Here is a 23,029-nt window from a genome sequence, read left to right as displayed (position 1 = left end):
GTCTTTCTCCAGTAATCCAGGCATGCTGTAACCTGATACCATTATTGATCAGAGAGGGAGAGATAGGTGGGGTAGAACAAGGAAGTCAGACTACACTTTGAGCAAACAAAAGTAAGATAAGCCTTTGCAGATATTGGATGCAATGAGCCTTTTAAGAAGTGATGGCCTACACTTATTTCTAGACTTCTGGCTAGTTTCTCTTTACTTACAGAGAGGCATCCAGGCTGCACCTGGAGGCACGTTGCTTGTAGCTTTTCAAAATGCTCACCAGAGGAAGAGTGCGTTTCCCCCTCCCCTTAGGAATTTATGTGGCCAGGTCACCTGGTTGACCAGTTTGAACCAAAAAGGAGAGAGAAAGGGGTCCCCTGGGCTGACCCAATGAGGGACAGGGAGAGGGGAATTTCTCCCCACAATCTGTTAAGTATTTGTGTATATATATTTGTATATATAATAAATATATATAATAGGTACGCCACTGCTAGTTGTCCCTGGGGAACCAAATGTCCACATACATGGATGTAGCCTAGAAAGGCATTTCCGGGAAAATGGCTCAACAAGACGAAACTACACCTGTGGTAACAGCTCCACCTTCCTGAATGAAGCTACCTTATTCCTTGTTCTTAATAGTGTCCTGTCTTCATACCACCATTGAGATCTACTTCCCTCTGAATCCAGATTTTTCCCAATTCTTGAGGCTGGATACCTTCAAGTCACCTGGCTCTGACAATCTACACCCCAGAGTACTCAAGGAGCTGGCGAGCATCATAGCCCAGCCTCTGGCATGGATCTTTGAGAACTCCTGGTGCTCTGGTGTAGTGTCCGAAGACTGGAAGAAGGCCAATGTGGTGCCAATCTTCAAGAAAGGGAGGAAAGTGGATCTGGCTAACTATAGGCCCATCAGCCTGACTTCTATCCTGGGGAAGATCTTAGAAAAGTTTATTAAAGAGGTCATCCTTAATGGACTGTCCAATGCCAACATCCTGAGCATGGGTTTGTTGCAGGTAGGTTTTGCTTGACCAATCTCATTTCCTTTTATGACCAGGTAACCTATCACCAGGACGAGGGAGAAAAGATTGATGTCATATATCTTGACTTCAAAAAAGCCTTTGATCTGGTATCCCATGATCACCTCTTGTCAAAACTGGTCAATTGTGGCCTTGGGTCCACCACAATCCACTGGCTGGGAAATTGGCTTCGTGGTCGGACCCAAAGGTAATAATTGACAGAAGTCAATCATCATAGTCCCCTGTGACCAGTGGGGTCCCCCAAGGCTCTGTCTTTGGACCCATATTGTTTGACATCTTCATTAATTAGGTGAACATTGAAGTCAGAAGCGGACTGGCCAAGTTCACTGATGACACCAAACTTTGGGGTAAAGCATTCACACCTGAGGACAAGAGAATGATCCAGGCTGACCTGGACAGGCTCAGCAAAATGGGCAGATGAGAACCTGATGGTGTTTAACACTGAAAAATGCAAGGTTCTCCACCTTGGGAGGAAAAATCTGCAGTATCCTTATAGGCTCAGTAGTGCTATGCTGGCTAGCACTACGGGAGAAATAGACTTGGGGGTCATCATTGACCACAAGATCAACATGAGCCTGCAATGCGATGCTGTGGCTAGTAAAGTGACCAGAACACTGGCTTGCATCCACAGATGCTGCTCAAGCAAATCCCGGGACATCATTCTTCCCTTGTACTCGGCCTTGGTGAGGCTGCAGCTGGAGTACTGCATCCCACAATTCAAAAATGATGTGGAGAAGCTTGAGAGAGTGCAGAGAAGAGCCATGAGCATGATCAGAGGTCAGAAAAACAGACCTTACAATGACAGGCTGAGAGCCATGGGGCTCTTTAGCCTGGAAAAGCACAGGTTCAGGGGTGAGCTAATGAGCACCTATAAGTTTATCAGGGGTGAACTTCAGTATCTGGGGGAACGTTTGTTCACCAGAGCGCCCCAAGGGATGACGAGGTCGAACGGTTACAAACTACTACAAGACCATTTCAGGCTGAACATAAGGAAGAATTTCTTCACTGTCCAAGCCCCCAAGGTCTGGAACAGCCTGCCATCAGAGGTGGTTCAAGCCTACATTGAACACCTCCAAGAGTAAATTGGATGCTTATATTGCTGGGATCCTGTGACCCCAGCTGACTTCCTGCCCTTCGGGTGGGGGGCTGGACTTGATGATCTTCCAAGGTCCCTTCCAGCCCTAATGTCTATGAAATCTATGAAATCATTTTCCATGGTGTGGCCACTGCAGCGGTGCTAATAGGCCCCCAGAAGAGCTTCCACTTTTGTTGAGAAATCTGAGGGGAGAACATGATTTTTAAGCACATTATTACAATTGCAATGAAGCAGGCTGTGGATGGAAAGCAAGCATCAGAGTACCCTGGAGATACCAGGATATTGTAAGCAAGAAGAGAGAGGAAAATAAGACAACAGAAAGAAAACCTACTGTAAAGAGATGGCAGACTCCAACAGTCTATCTACACAGATCCCCTCCATTGCCAGGATGCTAAACAACACTCCCTGCTCATCTACTCCCAGAAATGTGGCAGTGGGGCCTGTTCTGGGATCTCCCCACTGGTTGGCTTTGAGAGTAGCTGTAGAGCTGTAGAGCTGCTCTCAAAGGGTAACTTTATCCCGAGACATCTTTAACACTGCATTTCTTGGTTTGGTATGTGCAAATAGAAATGGATAAGTGGGAGTGCTTGATACACATCAGGCATCTACCTTAAGATGTTCATGAAGATACAAGGTTCCCCCCTTGAATCATTCCAGTGCTGCTGCTGCTCATGCAGATATGGGATCTTTGGAAAGCTCACTGATCATCATTCAAAATAAAAGCTGCTGAGGAAGACTGGAATAAAAGAGCATGCTTTTGCTCTCCTAATCCCATAAGATTGGGGAACAGTAAAACCTTGCAAAAGATTATTCCATAAGGAGGCAGGAGAAACTGAAAAGTGAAACCCGAGTATGCAAAGGGCCTGTATATCCTTCTTAATTAGGAAAATGTTTTATTGTTTAAAGAACTGAAGATGTTGGACAATTATAGCAAAATCAATAATTTACAAGTACTTGCCATCAAGAGGGTACTGTGGAAATAGAATGTTTGGATGGCATTTCAAATTTGTTGAAAATGTTGTTAGAAACAAAGTGTGAGCCACTCATAGAAGTAGAAAATGTCTGAAATAGAATCCCTGCTCTACTATTTGGGCATTATTTGTAAAGCACTTGTGCTGAGATTGGTGTTATATGAGGTATGAGTAAGTATTATGACAATTAAGATTCCACAGACTAAAAGACAGAATCATATAAGCTAAGATGCATGGTGAGAGCAAAGGAGTCTATGTTGTAGCTATGTTGGTCTAAGAAAGAGATACACAAAGCTCTTGGGTCAGAGGCAATGTCTTTTATTAGTCCAACCAAACAGTAGCAAAAAATTCCTTTCTTTGCAAGCTTTTGGGCACATACACTCTTCTTCACTCTTTATGAAGATTGTAAAAGTCCCCCTAGGTAGAAAAAGCACTCCATTTTGCACAGGGGAGGTAGAGGGTGGAAGTTTATTCCCCTGGGTATCTCATAGTCCTTTTGTGAGTGTTGCTCTGTGATGTACAGATTAGGCTGTCTTCTTCCCTGAAGGTGTCCAATGTCAGAGGCAGAGAGGGAAGTGAAAAATCCTTCTTTCTTGGTTAGCAATGAAGTTTACTTTTCCAAACACCTGAGATACCCAAGGGAATAAACTTCCACCCTCTACCTTCCCTGTGTGAAATAGAGTTTCTTTTCCACCTGGAGGACTTTTACAATCTTTGAATTCTCCTCAGCCTGAAGAAGGGTGCATGTGTCCAAAAGCTTGTAAAGAAAGGAATTTTTTGCTACTATTTAATTGGTCTAATAAAAGATAACGCCTCTAACCCAAGAGCTTGGTGAAAGCAAAGCTGCCCCTACCTATCTGCACATGCCAAACCAGACATGCAATTTATAATGCCAGTTTTCTCTCCCTCTGATTTTTGAAATCTTCTACTGAGATTTATCCATGGCTAATTATTGCTCGCCATTTACTAAAATTACAACGGAGAAAAATTCTGAAGAAATTATTTTTTGTGCAATTTTTAAAAATGTTTCATATGAATGTTATTTTTCAGAAAAAGTGTCTCCTGCTTAGCCACAGAATAAGCCAGGTTTTGGTCAGTGACATGGTCTGTCCTCATACCAGAAGTGTTGTAACCACTAGGCATATTTTCTCTTGATCTTCTGGTACCTTGATTCTTGCGCTCTTCACTGCCCAGTAGCCCAGCTTTAACAGGAGGAGTGGGGAGTGCCTTTACCTAGCCTATTCTGGAGGCTGGTAGTTATTATATTCTTATAGGAGATGCAACATCAAACCCCCTCAGGGTAAAGAGAGAATAGACTCAGTTTTCCCATTTCCTGGGTCTGTGCTCTAAATAGTAGACAAAAGGCAAGCCCCACCAACCATCATTTTCCAGCTGAATGCAGTGCAGGCAATTCAAGTTTAACTGCGCTGTGAACATGACTACTTGGTTGGGCCTCTTAGGTCTCTCTAGGGTCTTAGCAGCCCTAGTGATTCCATCAGATTGCTTTTTAGCACCCTCAAAACCCGAAATGTTAGTGCCTAGGGAAATCTGTGATCCAAAATAGAGGTACAGCCTGAACCGAAGCGCCTACTTAGTTTTGCAGGGTCAGCCTGGATTGCTCTTTGGAATTTAGGTGCCTAAATTCTACTTGAGTCCTATTTAGGCAGCTATAGAATGAAACTGGATATAGCCCTTTCTGTCTAATATTGACTGGAGAAGGGTTTTCCATGAACTTCACTGCAGGTGGGGACATTTACTCACCCAGTGCTTTTCAGACAAAAATAATGAGATTGTGATGTGGTAAGGGAAAATATTTCCTTGGACAATCAGACAACCAGAAAATCCTTCAGCAATCAAATAACAAGTGAACAAAAGTATATTGGCTAATTTGTGGAAATCTGAAGAATCTCCCACAAGTAACACATCCTACCAATACTACCAACAGATCTTTCCATGTTGTTCAAACTCCAAAGACAAGCTCATGAGGCTTCTAGAGCACAGAGACATGTGGACAGTATATTAACGCTGCTTTTACTTACATTACATGTGTGGTGCTCCCACTGAAACATTTAGCAGCTGCACCCATTTCACAAAGGACTGAATTGCACCTTGAACATTCCCTGCTAACTTACACCTTGGAGACTGTAAGGATAATTACCAGTAAATAGCACTAAACTGTGTCTTATTCTTTTTGCTTTTCAGTGAGGCAATTCTATAAAAAATGAGGTTTGTTATTAATACATACAAACTACTATGTGTCAAATACTTTCTTTGGGTCTATATCAGTGTGTTTAATTTCACCTGATTGCAATTAATGGGACTTAAATAATATTTTGTATGGACCACTGTTCACATTTCATAAACATTTGTCCTGAATCATGGACTTCTCAGACTGCCACATACAACATGAGTGATAAGAAAAATTCACTGGTAGTCAAATCACTTAAGTTTAAAACTCCACTGTAGACATGTCCTATGTATGCTTACGTTGATTCTTCTGCTACGTCTCGCATTCCATTTGGACAGATTCAGAAAAGGTTGGCAGGGTTATCTATTCAGGAGAGAAAGAAACCCAGGGTAAAATATCACTATATACATGAAAAGCTTATGTCTCTGATGTCTTTTCTCCCTTTTCCTTAAATTTAGCTTATAATTGTTTTCTGCTTTCCCTCAAATCACTTGATTGTACTTCCTGAAGTAATTTCCTCTTTCTCCTATTCTGGAGAAAACTCTATCCCCTATTCTGTCAGGAGCCTCCTTATCTACTATTTACATGAGTATGTCTACACAAGATGCATTAATGTGCATTAGCCTAATTTAATGTGTATTAAGGGCATATGTCCACATGTGCACAGTCTTAATACACATTAAAATGATGAATTTAAGCTAATAATGCCTGAAGTTGATACGTGCAAGACGGCCCAATGTCTTGAAAAATACCTCAAGGTTCTGAGACTCCTTCATAACAGAGGACTGCAACAGTTCTGTGTAGTGGATCGCAGACAGGTGTCAAATGCATGTATCAAATTTAGGTGCAATTAGTAAAAGCGCATTAATGCACATGCAGATGCAACCCAGCACTAACTTTGCCCAAGTGTCTGCCCAAGTGATGTGGGACTTGGGACTAACTTTAGTTCCAAGTCTCTACACATGTCGACACCTGCCAATAAATTGCTTAATTGCCTAATGACCAAATGCACGTGTAGACATGCCCTATATGGGCATTATAGGAGTGGTACTCACCTCCCAAGTACTGATGACATTAAATATTTAGATATCTTTTTTATTGTTACACTCAGATCAGGGCCTATTGCACTAGACACCAAGAAAATGAAGTAAGAGATTAGTTTTTATTCAAGACTTACAGTCTAAATTGTCAAGACACAAAGTGCATGTCTATATGTTCATTAATGCACAATAGTTACTGCAAATAAAGTTTAGTACTGGTACAAGCAAATATTAAATTAATATTCAGTAACTGGCATTACCATGCGGTAATACCAGTGCACACCTTGCAGTAATGCTAGTGCACACCTTTTTAGTGACACTACCATACGGTAGCCTCATAATACTGTGCAGTAGTATATTAGCACTGTTTGTGTTGTGATGTGCTACTGCTCAGTATTATTAAGCTACTGCACAGTTAGCAGCTTGTGTAGACATGCCTAAAGAGAGGGAGAAAGGAAGTACAATCACCCCAATTTTACAGATGTAATGTAGTTAAAATTCATTCTGGTGACAGTCATCCAACACTAATCTTCTTCAGCAACATCAATAAATTGATTCTACTGTTGATTATTTAAGTGATATTTTTGTTTGAAGTCAGGAACCCCTACATAGACTTTACCACTGATTTACACCCCTCTTGGAAGAGCTGGGAAATCAAAAATCAGTGGTGGCAAGATAAAGCCAAGGAGATCCAGCTCTATGCTGACAAACATGACATGTATAGCTTTTTTCAGGAAATGAAAGCCATCTATGGCCCAACTTTCCATGGTCCTACTTTCCTGTGATTGTAGGATGGCTCACTGCTCTTCAAAGACAATGAGTCTATCTAAGCTAGATGGAAAGAACACTTTGAGGCACTCCTCTACCATGAATTGACTGTGGTGGATATCACCATTGAGTCCATCTCCTGACACCCTGAAAGGTTGGCGTGCCATCAAGGCAACCAAGAACAATAAGGCTATTAGACCAGATGGTATACCTGCCAAAAGCTACAAGGTTGGTGGAAAGGAACTAGTTCTGAGACTCCACAAATTTATTCTTTGAATTTGGAACAGCAAAGAAATTCCTGGGGACCTAAGGAATGCCAACAGTATGACTATCTGCAAGAAAAGAGATAAGTCATTGTATGGGAACTATTGAGGTATTGCCCTCCTTTCTATAGCAGGGAAAAGTCCTTGCCTGCATCCTCCTTAACCATCTCCTGCCTCTTGCTGAAGAACTCCTGCTGGAATCTTAATGTGGTTTCAGACCATCCTGTGGGGGCAATTGACATGATCTCTGTTGCCAGGACCAAGAAAATTGTTGGGAATAACATCAGGACCTGTATATGGCCTTCATTGATCTTATTAGTGTCTGTTTCCATCAATCATAAAGCCTTGCAGAAAGTACTTAGATGTCTTGAAAAATACCTCAAGGTTCTGAGACTCCTTTATAACAGAGGACTGCAACCGTTCTGTGTAATGGATCACAGACAGATCCATTTGGCATCTGAACTGGGGTCAAGCAAGGATGTCTGTTCTTCATTTTTTGACAGTCGCCCTCATTCTCATTAAGTGGTGCCTTCCTTCCAGAATTGATACTGAATACTGAATGGATGGAGGGCTCTTCAATCACTTTTATTCTAAAGCCAAAGTACTCAAAACAACTGTCTTCGACCTTCAATATGCCAATGTTTGCAGCATTCTTGCACATGCAGATGAAAACCTCCAGACTGCACTGAATCTTCTTAGGGAAGCCTACTGAACTTAGGGCCTCTTTCTTAGCACTGAGAAAATTAAAATGCTCTATTATCCTACTCCAAGCCCCCACTCCTGTTTCCCAAATTGCCGTCAAGGACTTCTGGAGGTATTCAGACACTTCCTTTACCTCAGGACACATTCGAAAGCCAAGGCTGCAACCAAGCTCTATCTGGCTTCACATATCAAGGATAACAAATAGTCCTTTTTCAGATATGTAGGGAGTTGGAAAAGGAGCAAGGGTAACATTGGACCCCTGCTGAACCAAACAGGACAGTTGATAACTGACACTCAGAAAAAGGCCAACCTGCTTAACGGGTATTTCGCATTGGTCTTTCATCAGTCCAATGGGACTGCCCTGCCTATCAAGATGCAGGACGGCCAGGGTGAGGGTGTATTTATACCCAGAATCAGTGTTGATCTAGTAAAGGATCACCTTGAGAGGCTGGACACCTTCAAGTCAGCTGGTCCTGACAGACTTCACCCTAGGGTACTCAAGTTGCTGGCAGGTGTCATAGCTCAACCATTGTCAAAAATATTTGAAAATTCATGGCGCTCAAGTGAAGTACCTGAAGACTGGAAGAAGGCCAATGTGGTACCCATTTTCAAGAAAGGATGTGTCCCAGACGGGCCTTCTTGTGTCGATCCTGGGAGCTCTGCCCTCCTGGGTGGTGGCTACTCGCCGTCCAGACCTGTTCGTTACCATGGGTGTTCATTCTCCCACGTTGCCAACCCCGCTGTCACCTGCCACGACTTGTTGTTTCCCCAGTGGGGCAAGGCTAGTTCACAGATCCCTCAGTGGCCCGGGCTTGGCCTGCCGGTTGCACACGGGGCTCCGCCACCCCTACACCCTGGCCTGATGCCACCTATGGGCTCCACTTCCCCGTACCTGCTCCGTGCTGCTTCAGCAGGCTTCTAGCATGGCTTTCATCCTTGATCCCACAATCCGTGGGATCCTCCTACCTTAGTGTCGACCACTTCACTGTAGCCTGCACCGGTGCCTCAGCCACACCCTCTCTAGACCCCAAACCACAAACAACCCTTCACCCTGTGCGACACTCCCCACTTGGAGTTTCTGACGTCCTAACTACCTCACTGACCCTCCACCAGATCCCTATTAGCCTCAACAGGGGGGGAAGGGATTCCCCTTAGTTGCTCTCTAGCTGCCCCACTTGTGTTCCTTTAACCGACGTCTGCTGGTCTTGGCCGTGATCCTGCTCCTATGTCCCTCCAGCCAGGTGGTCCTCGGTCCTTCACCCCTCTTTGGCATAGCCCGCACCCACCGTCTTGGCACTTACTTTGGGGTCCTCTGAATCCTCCTGGGTTGTCCCGATCTTCAGTCACTCACCCGATCCATTGCTTCTGGCTCGACCCACCGGCGTCCCCGGCATCCGGCTTCCCTTCTGGGTTGCTGCTCCCTCCGGCATGCTGGCTCGGTGTTGCCCGTCTCAGGGATCCCGCACCGTTGCTGGCCCTAACTGCCGTTTGATCCCGAAGCTATCCCCCACCTCCGGAGCAGCGGCTGCCTTTTTTAAATCCACCGGCCAGCATCTGATGCCGCCATCAGCTGCTGGTCGCAGCTGTACGAAGATGCGGCTAACGAGCCATGCTGGTTCTCCCTCTGGCTCTGCATCTCTCCTGTCCTGAGCTTCAGGTAAGTGTCCCTTGTTACCTTGGACAGGATGGAAAATAGATCCTGGGAATTACAAGCTAGTCAGCTTGACCTCAATCCCTGGTAAGATTCTTGAGAAAATTATCAAGGAGACCATTCTGAATAAGCTGGCTGACAGCAACATCCTGAGGGATAGCTAGCATGAGTTTGTTGTGGATAGGTCTTGCTTGACCAATCCCATCCCCTTGTATAAGCAGGTGACATATCACCTGGACAAGGGAGAAGAGATTGATGTCATATACCTGGACTTTAAAAAAGCCTTTGATCTGGTGTCCAATGACATCCTCATGGAAAAATTGGCCAACTGTGGCCTTGGCTACACCACAGTCTGATGGCTGGGAAACTGGCTCCAAGGTCAGACCCAGAGAATAGTGGTCAATGGTAGTGAATCATTATGGTGTGCCATGAGCAATAGCATCCTCCAATACTCTGTCCTTGGATAAGTTCTCTTTAACATCTTTATCAGTGATGTGGACATTGGTGTCAGAAGCACACTGGCTAGTTCACCGATGACACTAAACTTTGAGGCATAGCGTCTACACCTGAGGACAGGCTAGTGATTCAGGCTGACTTGGATGAGCTTAGTAAGTGGGCGGATAAACACCTGATGACATTCAATACTGGTAAATGCAAGGTACTCCACCTCGGGAATAAAAATCCCGTGGCATACTTATAGGTTTGGCAGTGCTGTGCTTGCTAGCACCACAGCTGAAAGAGACTTGGGGGTCATGATTGACCACAAGATGAACATGAGTCACCAATGCAATGTCAGCTGGTAAAGTAAACAAAACCCTGGCTTGCATCTATAGATGCTTCTCAAGTAAATCTTAGGATGTCACCCTCCCCCTATACTCGGCCTTGGTGAGGCCACAGCTGGAGTACTGGATCCAACTTTGGGCTCCGCAATTTAAGAAGGATGTTGAGAAGCTTGGGAGAGTCCAGAGGAGAGCCACATGAATGATCAGAGGGCAAGAGAATAGGCCCTATGAAGAGAGGCTGTGAGCCATGGGACTGTTCAGTCTGGAAAAGCGCAGGCTCTTGGGGGACCTGGTGGCTACCTATATGTCCACAAGTGGCATTCATCAGGATCTGGGAGAACATTTGTTTACCAGAGTGCCCCAAGGAAAAACAAGGACCAATGGTCATAAACTCCTACAAGACCGTTTTAGACTGGACATAAGAACAAATTTCTTTACTGTCTGAGCCCCCAAGATCTGGAATAGACTCCCTACAGGCACCTACTCTGGACTTATTCAAGAAACACTTGGCTGCTTATCTTGCTGGGGTCCTTTGACTCTAGCTGCCTTCCTGCTCCTGGGACAGGGGGCTGGACTTGATGATCTTTGAGGTCCCTTCCAGCCTGAACATCTATGAATCTATGAAGGCATACCTCTGTAGTCACCTCTCTGAGAGTGAATATTGATGAGGATCCAATGCTCAAATACCTCCTTCAGGATATTGCTTGGTGTGTCTTTATTCATTGCTATCTCCAGAAAAACACCAAGATCTGGGTTTACAATTCAGTCATCATCCCCACTCTCCTTTACAGATGTGAAATGTGGGTGACCTGCCAATGACATCTTAAGAGCCTGGACAAGTATCACCAATGATGCCTCTATAAAATCTTCCACATCAAATGAGAAGATTGCAGCAAAAACATCAGCATCTTTCCTGAAGCCAATGTTACCAGCATTGAGTTGGTGATCCTCACGTACTAAATTCATTGTGTGCAGATATCTTACTCAACTCCCACAGCAGGAGCTCTTCTCCCAGCTTACTAGTGGCCTGATATTTGCAGTGGTTAGAGGAAATGCTACAAGGACACATTGAAAGCATACCTCAAGAAAATTGATGGCAAAACCAAGAGTTGAGAGGAGCTAGCTGCTGACCAACTCCAGTGGCACTGCAACCTAAACCAAGCAGAAGCCTGTTTTGAGGTAAAGCATGTTGCTTTCTGTAGAAAAGGGCAGAGAAAGGAAAAAGAGGACTCCCAGCCTTCAGCCTACTCTCCCCTGTGGAAAGACCTTCAACTTCTGCAGACAGATCTGTGTCTTAAAGATTGGACTCTTAAGTCATCTCAAGACCCATCAATGAAATCATCCTTGAATTAAGGGATTGCCAATGATGATTATGTCGTAACTATTTTAGAAGCTTAATATTAAGAAAGAAAAGTATTGATATCCTATGATTATGATGTAACAGGGCAAATCTCTTCAATACAAGTGTAATATTTTTCAGCCATTGACAAAAGAACTACCCAAAAAACTACACACCTTCATCATCACAAAGTCATTCTAGAAAGAGCAAACTTTTGCTCTTTTCCGGAAAAAGTTGCAAGATCTATATGGAAGCAGGGAAGTTTTTGCTTTGTGTGTGTGTGTGTATTTTGGGGTCTTTTTTGTTCTGCTGACCAATACCAGCACAAGCAATAAATCAACTCTTCAGTGAAACTTGTTTGCATGACATTTTTTGCATATTCTAGGAAAGAACAGAAATGATAAATGACAGCCTGCTTGCATGATTTTGAATAAATTAAGCAGCTTGTTAATAATACCCATTTCATAAAGAATACGTTTTATGGTGAAAATTTATTGGTTCTGGAGGGTTTCTCCTCTGGGGGGTGCTGTGTCTCTGCAGCTTCCCATCACTTCAGTGAGAGCTGAGGGGATTCATCACTTTCTAGAGGACTCTTAAACCATTGTAGGAACAAGCCCAAGGGCAGATATGGCAGGCATGCAAATGAATTCCGTGATAAAATTTTAATAAATAGCATCCAAAGACAACTGTTACTGCAACCTGTCCAATGGAAAACAAATTAATAGTAAACAGAGGCCAACTGCTTAATAGAAATGCCAGTAGCTGTGATGAATTTTAATTAATTTTGGACAAGGACCAATAAAAATACAACCTAAATGGAAAGAAATGTTTAGGCAACTTTTTAAGGAAAAAGCTGTTATCATTAAGCACAATGGGGTGAACAGGGATGGACTTCCAAGGGTAGAGACTGAAACACAAACCCTACAGAATTTGAAAAAAAAGGGTTAGAAAACTGGTAACAAGCCCTGCAAATGGAAGGGGCTCCAAATGGGTGGTTTGGGGCGGGAGGGCACTTTCTGTGATTCCAGTGACATTGGAGGACATCACAAACATTGGGGAAACTTCACAATTTACATCTGGTTACATTTTTTAAAATGGAAAAGTTACAGAAAAGCTGGGAAGATACCCAGAGACCAGTCAGTTTTCTTTATAATACTGTGGTCTATTGAAGCACTAAGCATGGACCTACTTTCCTGAATGGAAGCACCCCCATTTCAGTTCAACAGCTGTCACGTTGGGCCATATCTAACCTTTCTTACTCACATCTTCTTGGACAAACTTCAAAGTGTTTTTAAGAACACCCCTCTCTCCTCCCTTCCAGTCCCTCATCTATCAACTCTGTTTGCCTCCCATTCTCCCTTAATGCAGCTTCTACCTTGCTGGCCGTATCCATGCTATCCACATTTCACCTCTCCAGTCCATCTAAAATATGGTCTCTACTATGACCTTCTTTGCCCCTTTCTCCTTTTGAACTCTCCAAACTCTCATGTGGACAGTGTCAAGCTGAAATTTATTATTATAATCTACAAGGCTTGAATTACACATCCCTTTTTACAACTCCAACTCGCTTTATCTTTGTGCCACCCATTCTCCATTCTGTACAATTTCCATAGTCTGGCGTTCCTCTGCTGGCCAACCAGCACAGGTGGGTTGGCTGCAATGTTCCTGGTTGCCTGGGAATCTTCAGCAGAGAGTCCTGGTAATGTCTTCTCCTTCCTGACACCAAAGACTCTCCCACTGGCCCCTCTCCTGAGCCAGAAGCACCTTCCCACGCTCACCAGGCACCAATCCGAAGCAAGAAGTTGCTCTGGAAATGTCATCCCAGACCCAGCACTCCAGCAGCGTTCTCCACATTAGCTAAGTGACAGGGGCAGGTTACATCTCAGGCTCTGACTTTTTCTGCTACCTCCTTTTCTTCCTTCACAATGAGGTCCACAAAATAAAATTACTTCTTATAAATCTGTTTACTACAACTTTGTGGGCACGCACAGTTGCTTATATAAAATATAGCATTGTAATGATTTTTTTCCTGTCAATTACCAAGGTTTCTAATGGCTTCAACAACAAAAAAGAAAAAGAAAAAAGCAAATATAGCTACTATAAATTACCAACTTGCCAACTTGCAAAATTGCAACTTGTGTAGGGTAGCTACAGGGTTGTACTGTTGTTTGCACAGATTAGCCACAATTAAACTGCTGGGACATAGACAACCTACAAAACAGTACCCATCAGTGAAAGCAGATAAATGCCCTTTGTTCTGATGGCTGCCAAACCCAGGCTCTGGTGAATGGGAATAGAGACTGAGCTTTAAATGTAAGGATGCTCTTAGTGAAAAAGCTCTTCCATGAGTCCTGGAAAGACAAACAAGGCAGAAGAGAGAGCATATCATTTCCCTTTGGTGTTTGTCTTGAAATGATTAAATTGAAGTGCATCCATGTGGCATGATTGTGTGCGTGTGATTCTTATTTACATCAAGGTAGGCTGGGGATCACCTCCCCCTTATAAACCAGTCTACAAAATAGAAGGCCCCTGTGTGGGCAGGGTAACTACTTCAGAAGTGGGATTCAAGCCAAAGCAGGACAGACATTAGTACCACTGCCTTGCTTATCTTCTTAGTGGTTTGCTCATGCTTGGGTCCTCTTGAAAGTTACTTACTGAGGGACTGTGCTCACTCAGCTCATCTCCTGCCTAACCAGGTCCCACCCTGTTTTTGGCCAGCCTGGTACATTCTGTGGACTGCACTACTTTGCTCCAAGCCTTCAACTTAGCAGAGGTTGTGGGAGTACAGTATCGCTGCTGGAGCATGCTCTGCCACAAGGGTCATGCAACCCAGCTTCTTGTAGGAGAAACTGCGAGTCCAAGATTGCAGGCAGCCTTTACTTATGGATGGTGGCTGACCTGTAAGTCAGTCTGATAGTTCTGTTTGCTGTAAGTCTGAATATGTAACCTCAGCTGGAGTGGATCCCAGAGCTAGCTGCTATATCAGTTTCCATCCTGAGAGAAGATCATTTGTATTTGAATGTTGCATGTTAAATTAAATATTAAGGGCCTGATTCTCCACTCCATTGCACCAATCTTTTCCCAATGTCAGTACACTGACTACATGTTTAAATATTTAAGTTTCTTCTGACAGGATGGAAGCTGATATGCAACCTCTGACACTGGGCTCCCATGCTGCTTCTTAAGTCACAAATGATGACAATTGCCAGAAACGCAGTGATTGGCAGCAGCGAGAGGCTCTGTGATATCTGCTTTAATTGCCAACTTTATTTTTAAATATGCTTTGCAGTTTGAAACTGTTGAAGAGCGAGTCTCCTGACATGAACTTTCAGCATCATGCACCACACCATTGGGAAAGGGGATGTTTTAAAATCTTGACACAAACAGTCCCTCACTGTGTAGCAGAAACAAGCTGCACCAATCCTGGCAATGAGTCAGCAGGTTTCGCTAAATTCAAACTGAGTTGGAGCCTAAACTTTACAGCAGGGATTCAAACCCTGCAGGGAGACCTAGCAGCTTTCATGGAGCCAGGTAGGGAACCAGGTCAGTAGCTGATCATTGCTTGGGTTATAGCAGACTAATGAGGGGCTCTGGGGCATGCAGAGAGGGGCCATTCCATTCTGTTAATTAGTCTAAAGGCAATTAACAAAACATTGCTTAAGAAATTTAAGAATAAACATTCAAGGGTGGGTGAATTGTTAGTTAAGCTCAGCAGCATGAAAACCTGTGTGTAGTTACTGAAAATGTGCTGAAACCTATGAGATTCCAGTGATTAATAGACCAGCTGAAGGAAGACTGAAAAACTATTTTAAAAATCCACAGCAGAAATTAGATGCTGTAGGTGGGATGTCATTTTTTTTCCAGAAAACCCAGACTCACATGCAGCATGGAGGAACGTAATATTATTGTTTATTAGAATTGGTGAAATTATGCCTAGAGAACAATTTGTAGAATTCAGCCATATTTTTCAACTTAAACTGTCCTTGAGTAAAATCCTTGTGTTTTATGAATTTGTTCATTACCCAGAAGTTACACGACTAGATTTTGGCCTATCAATCATTCATGAACCATTTTACTACTAAGTACACTCAATACTACTCTCACTATTCACTATTTACCACGATCTACTTGAGCTATGTGATTGGACATATAAGTCATATGGTGTTGGCTTTGAATTTTCAATATTTCCAATTCTTGCTCACTGCAGCTCTTGAATAGTTGTGAAATATGCATATATTGATCGATAATATAATCATGCATAATGAGGTTCACTCATCATACATTCATTATTATCATCATCACCATCATTATCATATGGGAAAGATCTGTGCAGTTGAAGTTATTGACTCCTTCCTGGACAGAATCTTCAAAAGAGTGAAAGACTTGGCATCCTCAGTGGGACTTAAGCTCCTAAATCATTTAAGAGTGTCTATACTCAGGTAAAGAGATGCTGGTTGTAGTATGATGAAAATGCTTCTTGTCTGGGTGGATAGTGCTGATTTGTCTCCTCAGCTGCCTCCTGTGTAATCTATTTATGTTCTTTTAAACGTATTTATTAGCTTCTACCAATCTCTCATATGCTCTGGAACTTTGCTCCAACAGAGAGAGGTCTTCTGCTTTCCTTTTCTTTCAGTTACTTTTTGTTCCAACGTAGCTTTAGAGAAAAGGAACTGGTGTGGCTATGTCATGGGCTCAGAAGGCAGAAAGAAGACTGGCTGGCACAATTCATAGAAATTCTGTGTAATTGTAGTAATTTACTACCCTGTGCCTCATTTTCACCATCAGTTCCTCATCTGCCATCTCTCAGGGGTTACTCTTGGAATATAGACCTGAACAAAGATAGCAGACAATTGCTAGGAAATATTCATTTGAATGTTTAATTATTTATTAGAATTGTACCTGTGGGCTTTATGTAGGATCAAGGTCAGCTTGTGCACAGAGGTAGGCCTGATATAAGACTGCCAAAGAGTTTACAGTCAAAATGAATGTGCTTGTGTGAACTGAATGCGCAAATATTTATGCCAATTATGCTTCCATGCTCATTCAGACCAGAAGTGAAAGGCAGAAAACTCACCAACATGTGATGAATCTAACACAGCTGAAATTTGAACCCATCACATCTGTGATCAATTGAAAGAAAACAAATGCTTGAATATAGAGCTTCACAAAAGATTATAATTTACTTGTGGATATTTTGGGAGAAAGAAAACAGATTAGACTAATTGAATAAATTGTTCCTTATAACAATTTTGCCATAATTCAGTGTTGGTAAACTATTTCAAATGCTGAAAAGCATAGGTGAGTGCATCTACACATGCATTAATACAACTTACTTAATGCTCGTTAAATTTAGTAGCTCCAGGCACTTATACATGAGTGTGGAGGCTGCTCCAACATGTTGGAACAGGCTCGATTGATCGAGTTTGCTGGAGCATGCCAGTTGCTGTGCTCAAGCAGCCTCCTGCATCTCATCTATCAGCACTGAATGAGCTTTAGTTCAAGCACCCTGCTGCCATTTTTAAGTGCAGGGACACTGATACAGGAGGCGCATCAGGGCTTTAATTACAGTGGCTGTGAGAGATGCTTTAATTAAAGTGCCATGCCCCCACCCCACGAAGCACGTGTAAGAGTGCCGTCCAATGTGAGGTACTAAATTACTGGGCATTAGGCTGCACTAATGAGCAGTAGTGCATTTTCATGCTTTTTAAAGTGATGCTTAATGTGCATTAAGCAGACTATTTTACTATTTACTGCATAATGTCATGGATTTTTACATGACACTTTAATGTACAGTAAAACAGTCTACTGTGGATTAAAGTGAACATGTAGATGTGCCAGTATATTTCTCAAGAAATCTGCTATTCTTAGACTTCACTGTAATACCTGCTCTTTTCAGGTATCTCGGTTCCAGTGATTTTTTCCCCCGTTTTCCTGTTTTCCTCAGATTTGGGATGCACTTTGCCTTCTGGAAAACCATTGATTGGCAGGTTTCTCAGCCTTCTATTTCAGGAGCTTAATGTAAAACAGAACAAACTACTAGATATACCGCCCTATTGCTTCTTTGAGATTAGGAATACAGGCATATGAGTTGCATTAAAAAATTAACAAAGGTATCAGATTTTTATGTAAGATGGACTGGCTAAGAGTCAATGTGACTGTACGGAGGGAGAAAATCCCCTTGACAATGAACACTTGATAAAGAACAATGTAACTTTTAAGTTAAGTGGCAGAGTCTATGTTTTTGGAACTAAAGTTTTATGAGGTCTCTTATTGAAGAAAATGAGGATGGCTGTATATGTGCAGAATATTTAGTTGTGATATAACTTAAATCTGTGTGAAGACTGCTGCCTTTGTGTGTGCTTTGTTTTTATTTTAATAGCTGGTTATACTCAGCAGTACAATCATTCTGGATGCACTTAAAACATTTTTTCCCCAGAGGAAAAGCAACTGCCTTTTTGGTTACAGGACAAAAGTATCCTCAGGTATACCAAAAATGCCTGTTTCTTCTTTGCTGTACTGCCTGATCTGCTCATGCTTAGGCCACGCAGTTCTGCTTCCTTGCAAAATGGTTATTTTTTTGTAGAATCCACATATTGTTACATATAGTCAAAGTTTTTCCTTTCATGGCCACTGAAATTCTTCATTGCTTTGGTTATTTTATCTCTTTGTTCAGTGACCAGCTCTATATTTGTACCCCATGTATATAACATTTGTCATTTTGATAGCACACGATGGGCAGGCTGGCGTAGAAGGAATATGAATAAGATTCATGCTTCTCTTGTATGAGAGAAAGATATAGGAAGCCTGGGAATATCAAAGCATTAAGTCAACGGAGAGCTAACTTTTGAATATTCATAGGGGGCAAGTTTACAAAATATATGGAACCATGTAAGTCACCAAAGGAAATCTCAGGCTTAGAGAAAGAGATTATACCTGACAGGTTTGTTTGCATTCATAAAAGCCATAATAATGAAAAATACAATTGCATTTTTCTTGACTTAGATCATTTTATATACTGTATTTTACCTCACACAATAGTTAATGTTGCTGATCATCAAAGCTATTATATGAGGGGGAAGAGGACAAGGAAAACAGATTATAAATTAGTTAAATGGACAGGGACAGGTGTCTGACAAAGAGATCTGAATTTACTTTGTCCCAGAAAACTTAAAAAAAAAAAAAAGATTAGTTAATTCTCTGCTCTCTGGTTCCTTTTAAAATTCAAGACCAGAAAGAAACATAATCTGTTCCCAACAATTGATATCTCTCTTCCTATCTTTTTCTGTTACCTTATTTCCCTCTCTTTCACTTTAAGATGCTCAGCAGCAGAAATGTGTTTGCGGAAACAAATTCAAAATGGAGGAGAGGCCATTTAGAATTACTTCTGGGATCTATATTGCTCTAGTTATAAGAAGAGCCAGTGTGGTTTAACTGTGATGAAGGTGGTGCTATAGAGACTCATAATGGTTAGCTTGCTCTGGCCAAAGCTATTTTTCATTGTGTGTACAGCTAATATTGTTCTGATCTTTTATTTTACTGATCTGATTTTTGCATTTAATTTTTAACTGTATTTTTAAATCAAAAAACAGGCACAGGCATTTTCTGTTGCACCTGAAATTTAGATATTACAGGTAAGCTGTTTTTAATCACATTCAGATATTAACCATTTTAACTACCATAGAAGGTCAAGTAGCTGTCAGTAAAAAGGGATAAGGAGATTTGAAAAGGCTATGTAAACACTAGGTACTCCATAACCTACTGCACAAAAATTCATGTAACTTTGACTTGAATGACTTTCGACAGGCAACCTCCTCTATTGTCTGTATCACTAGCTTGTCTCCTCTAATTTTTAAGCTGAATTTGTCTTTTACTGCCTTCAAGGCTTTTCTCTCTATTTTATTTTTAGACTCTGGTGTACATAGCTTTTTTCTCCCCCTTACATTTTTAATCCTTAAGAACCAAAATTATTGTTAAAGGCTCTGAAGACAATGAGATACATATGTATGTATCAGACAGGGAATTTGGCCTCCCATAGTTATACAGAGTGTTCATGTTCTACTTTCAACATCTTTTATTTACGTTTAGCTCCCTTTAACTCATTTTTGTAAGTCAAGTTATTGTTCTCTTTGCCATGCTTCTGAACAGTTTAGTAATGGAAAAACATAATTTGACACAATATCTAATAGCAAACCCAACATTAATTTCTTGTGTAGCTGGGACCAATATAAAACAATTCCAAATGGACTGAGGGGGATGATAAATGCTCACACAGTGTAATTTGCTAAAGAACAGTAATGCTGAACAGAGTTTAGTATGTGTTTAAAAAAAAGGGGGGGGGGGAACATTACTGTTCTGAAACAAACCATATATATTGATGGAAATGCAGAGAATAGCTGGCTTGAGTTTGGGATACTTTGGTAGCAGAAGTAGTAAAATTCAATTCAAGAGGGAGATGTGTTCAGAAATCACTCTGAGCTAAGGAGTCTGACAAACATCTGTGTGTGTTCCAAGTGCTAACTTGCTGTGTTACCCACATTAGTTTATTGCATGGATTTTACATTTTATTTAGCTTTCGGTAAGTAACTTTGGGTTTTTCAGAGCCTCTGGACATGTTTTCCTACTGTTTATTCCCTAGATCAAAACATCTATGTTGGCCATCAGACATGTGTTACCTTGTACACTAAATACAACCCAGTTATATTCAAGAGGGAGCTGTGGTGTTCAGAAATCACTCAGAGCCATAGAATCTGACAAGGGTCCATGTGTCTGAGTTTTAAGTGATCAATAATGAGTGAGGAAGCTGTGTTTTCCCAAAGGAGTGTTGTACATGTACAAAAAGTGCTGTTTTATTCAGCATCGTTCTACTGAACCATGAAGTATAGAAAAAATCTGGGCATCAGCCATCACTCTCAGAATTTTCCCCTTGCAGAAATGTCTTCTTTTTAGATATTTATTTAATTCTTTTGAATATATACGTATACAAAGAGTTCCATTTTTTTTTAAAAAGAGCAATAAATATATCCACTCTATTGGTTTTTTCTATTTGGCTTTATGATTTCCAGAGGAATTGAGCTATCCAGCTCCTATTTTTATCCTCTACCTTAGAGTGAGGGAACTTTCCAGGGGATGTGAATTGTGGGGTGAATTCTTGCAACTATACTCTTAAGAGCTTCCTTATATATCATCAGTTGTTTTGGTCACCTACATGCTTGATATGACTATAAACCTGACATATTTAACTTATTAATGGGTAATTTCCCCTTGTTACTATATCTTATGTGTTAGTTACCCATACATTTAATTTACCTACTACCCTGGTAGAAAGTTTTACTCATTCTTTCTCTACTGATTGGGATTTTTCTTCCCCTGCTAATATTGGTTTCTGGCTTGTGCCTCTGTGTCCAATTTAAAATTGATAAATGCTTCATTGGCTTTCCAGTTGATAGCCATTTATTTTCTGATGCTATGTTCTTCATTGCTGTCTTGAAGAGTTCCTCTGTCCTGGTGGTGCTGTTGTCATCTTTTTTTTCCATACTGTGCATGCTGTGTTAGCACTTGCAAACTCCTGTGCAATGATGGAACCTGTTGCAGTGTTTATATCTTTTTTTCTAAATAGCAGGTGGCATCTTGAATTGTTGGTGAAGTCTGAGCTCCACATGCCTGTCTTCCTGAGGTCTCTTTTCTATGATGTCCACAATATCAGAAACCTTTATATCCCTTCCATAAACTTGAGTCTTGATTGGGTGACTTCCTGTCATTGGTAAAGTCCAGTTGCTTTGCCAAGGGTTAATTACAGGTTTATTAGTAGTTCTGAATTTCTTTTTAATCCCAGATTCCAATCATCATCCAGCCTTCTGCCAGGGAATATTGCAAGATCTGTCTTCAGCCTGAGATCACTCATAAATACTTCTCTGTTTCCAATTTCTTTTGTTCCTCTGATAAACCCCTTTCTCTTACTTTTTAAATTTGAAGCTCAGTGTTCATTTCTGTAAAACAGTTGCATCATTACTCTCCTCTATGTTAATTGAAAAATATTGAATCATATGCATCAGAACCAGCTATTGTCACAAATAAAACTGTTTTGATGGTCTTCCACTTTGCTGGCATCCCTTACTTACAGATTCAGAATATAATACTGTTTCTACTTTCTCTGATAGCCATGCATACTTTCAGAGAGCCTCAGTATCCTTGAAACACATTGAATTTAGCCATTTTTTAAATGAAAATTTCATAATTTTACAAGAAAGAACCAAAATTCAATGCTTGGGAACCTGAAAGCTGACACCCTCGCTCCTGCCTTTTGTTTTTGAGCTACATTTTCACATTCACAGAGCACAGAGCTGCCTCAGCGCATGAAAAATTCTTTCCCCAGAAGAGCATTTCATCACCCCATCCTCCTGTGAGATATTAAACAATATAACCAGAAGGAAACATAATTCACCATCCTGCTTGCCATCAGACAGCTTCGAGGTAAATAGATTGCTCTAAAATTTATCTGAGCCAATTGGCACAAAATGAACTTTTCCAACCAGGAGAGCTTATAACACCTTAGCTTAAAATATGAATTTTTATTTTCACCAAGGAGAAATTTTACAATCTTTGCCTTCTCCCATGCCTGAAGAAGGGTGACTGTGCCTGAAAGATTTCAAATAAACTTTTTTTTTTCAAATATCTAGTTGGTCTAATAAAAGACATCACCTCTACCACGAGTTCTGATTCCTTCGGCTCCCATGGGGCTTTTATTGGGTTCTGTTCTTCCACTTAGAGTATCTCCTTATTTCATGTTATTCCTGGAACTGTGTGTTGTTCAGTAATCACTGAGAGTCAAGGATTCTGACAGTGACTTGTTTCAGTAAGTGTCCAAGTTCTAATTGATTAATGTTATATAATAGGAGCCTGTGCACTAGGGCTGTGCAAAAACAGCACTGTTCTGTTTTGATTTGCATTTCAACATTTTGATGGAACAGCATTTTGTTTTTCATTTCATTTCAATTCGAAACCACTGTCCCGTTTCACTGTTTCAATGTTTCGCCCATAGGCTATAATGGGAGAGCTCAAAACAGCCTATAAATTTGTCATTTCTGGCCTGATTTGGATGGAACTTGCAGGAATGGTAGCCCCTTCTGAGGGCATGAAGCCTGCCAAGGTTCAAGGAGATAGATGCAGGCATTTCAGGGAAACTGCACCTCAAAGTCGTGAAAGCA

This window comes from Crocodylus porosus, unplaced genomic scaffold, assembly GCF_001723895.1.
Source record: "Crocodylus porosus isolate Cpor-Errol unplaced genomic scaffold, CroPor_comp1, whole genome shotgun sequence".
In the NCBI taxonomy this organism is placed as follows: Eukaryota; Metazoa; Chordata; order Crocodylia; family Crocodylidae; genus Crocodylus; species Crocodylus porosus.
The sequence above is the reverse complement of the archived record's forward strand: the minus strand, read 5'-3'. Positions refer to the sequence as shown.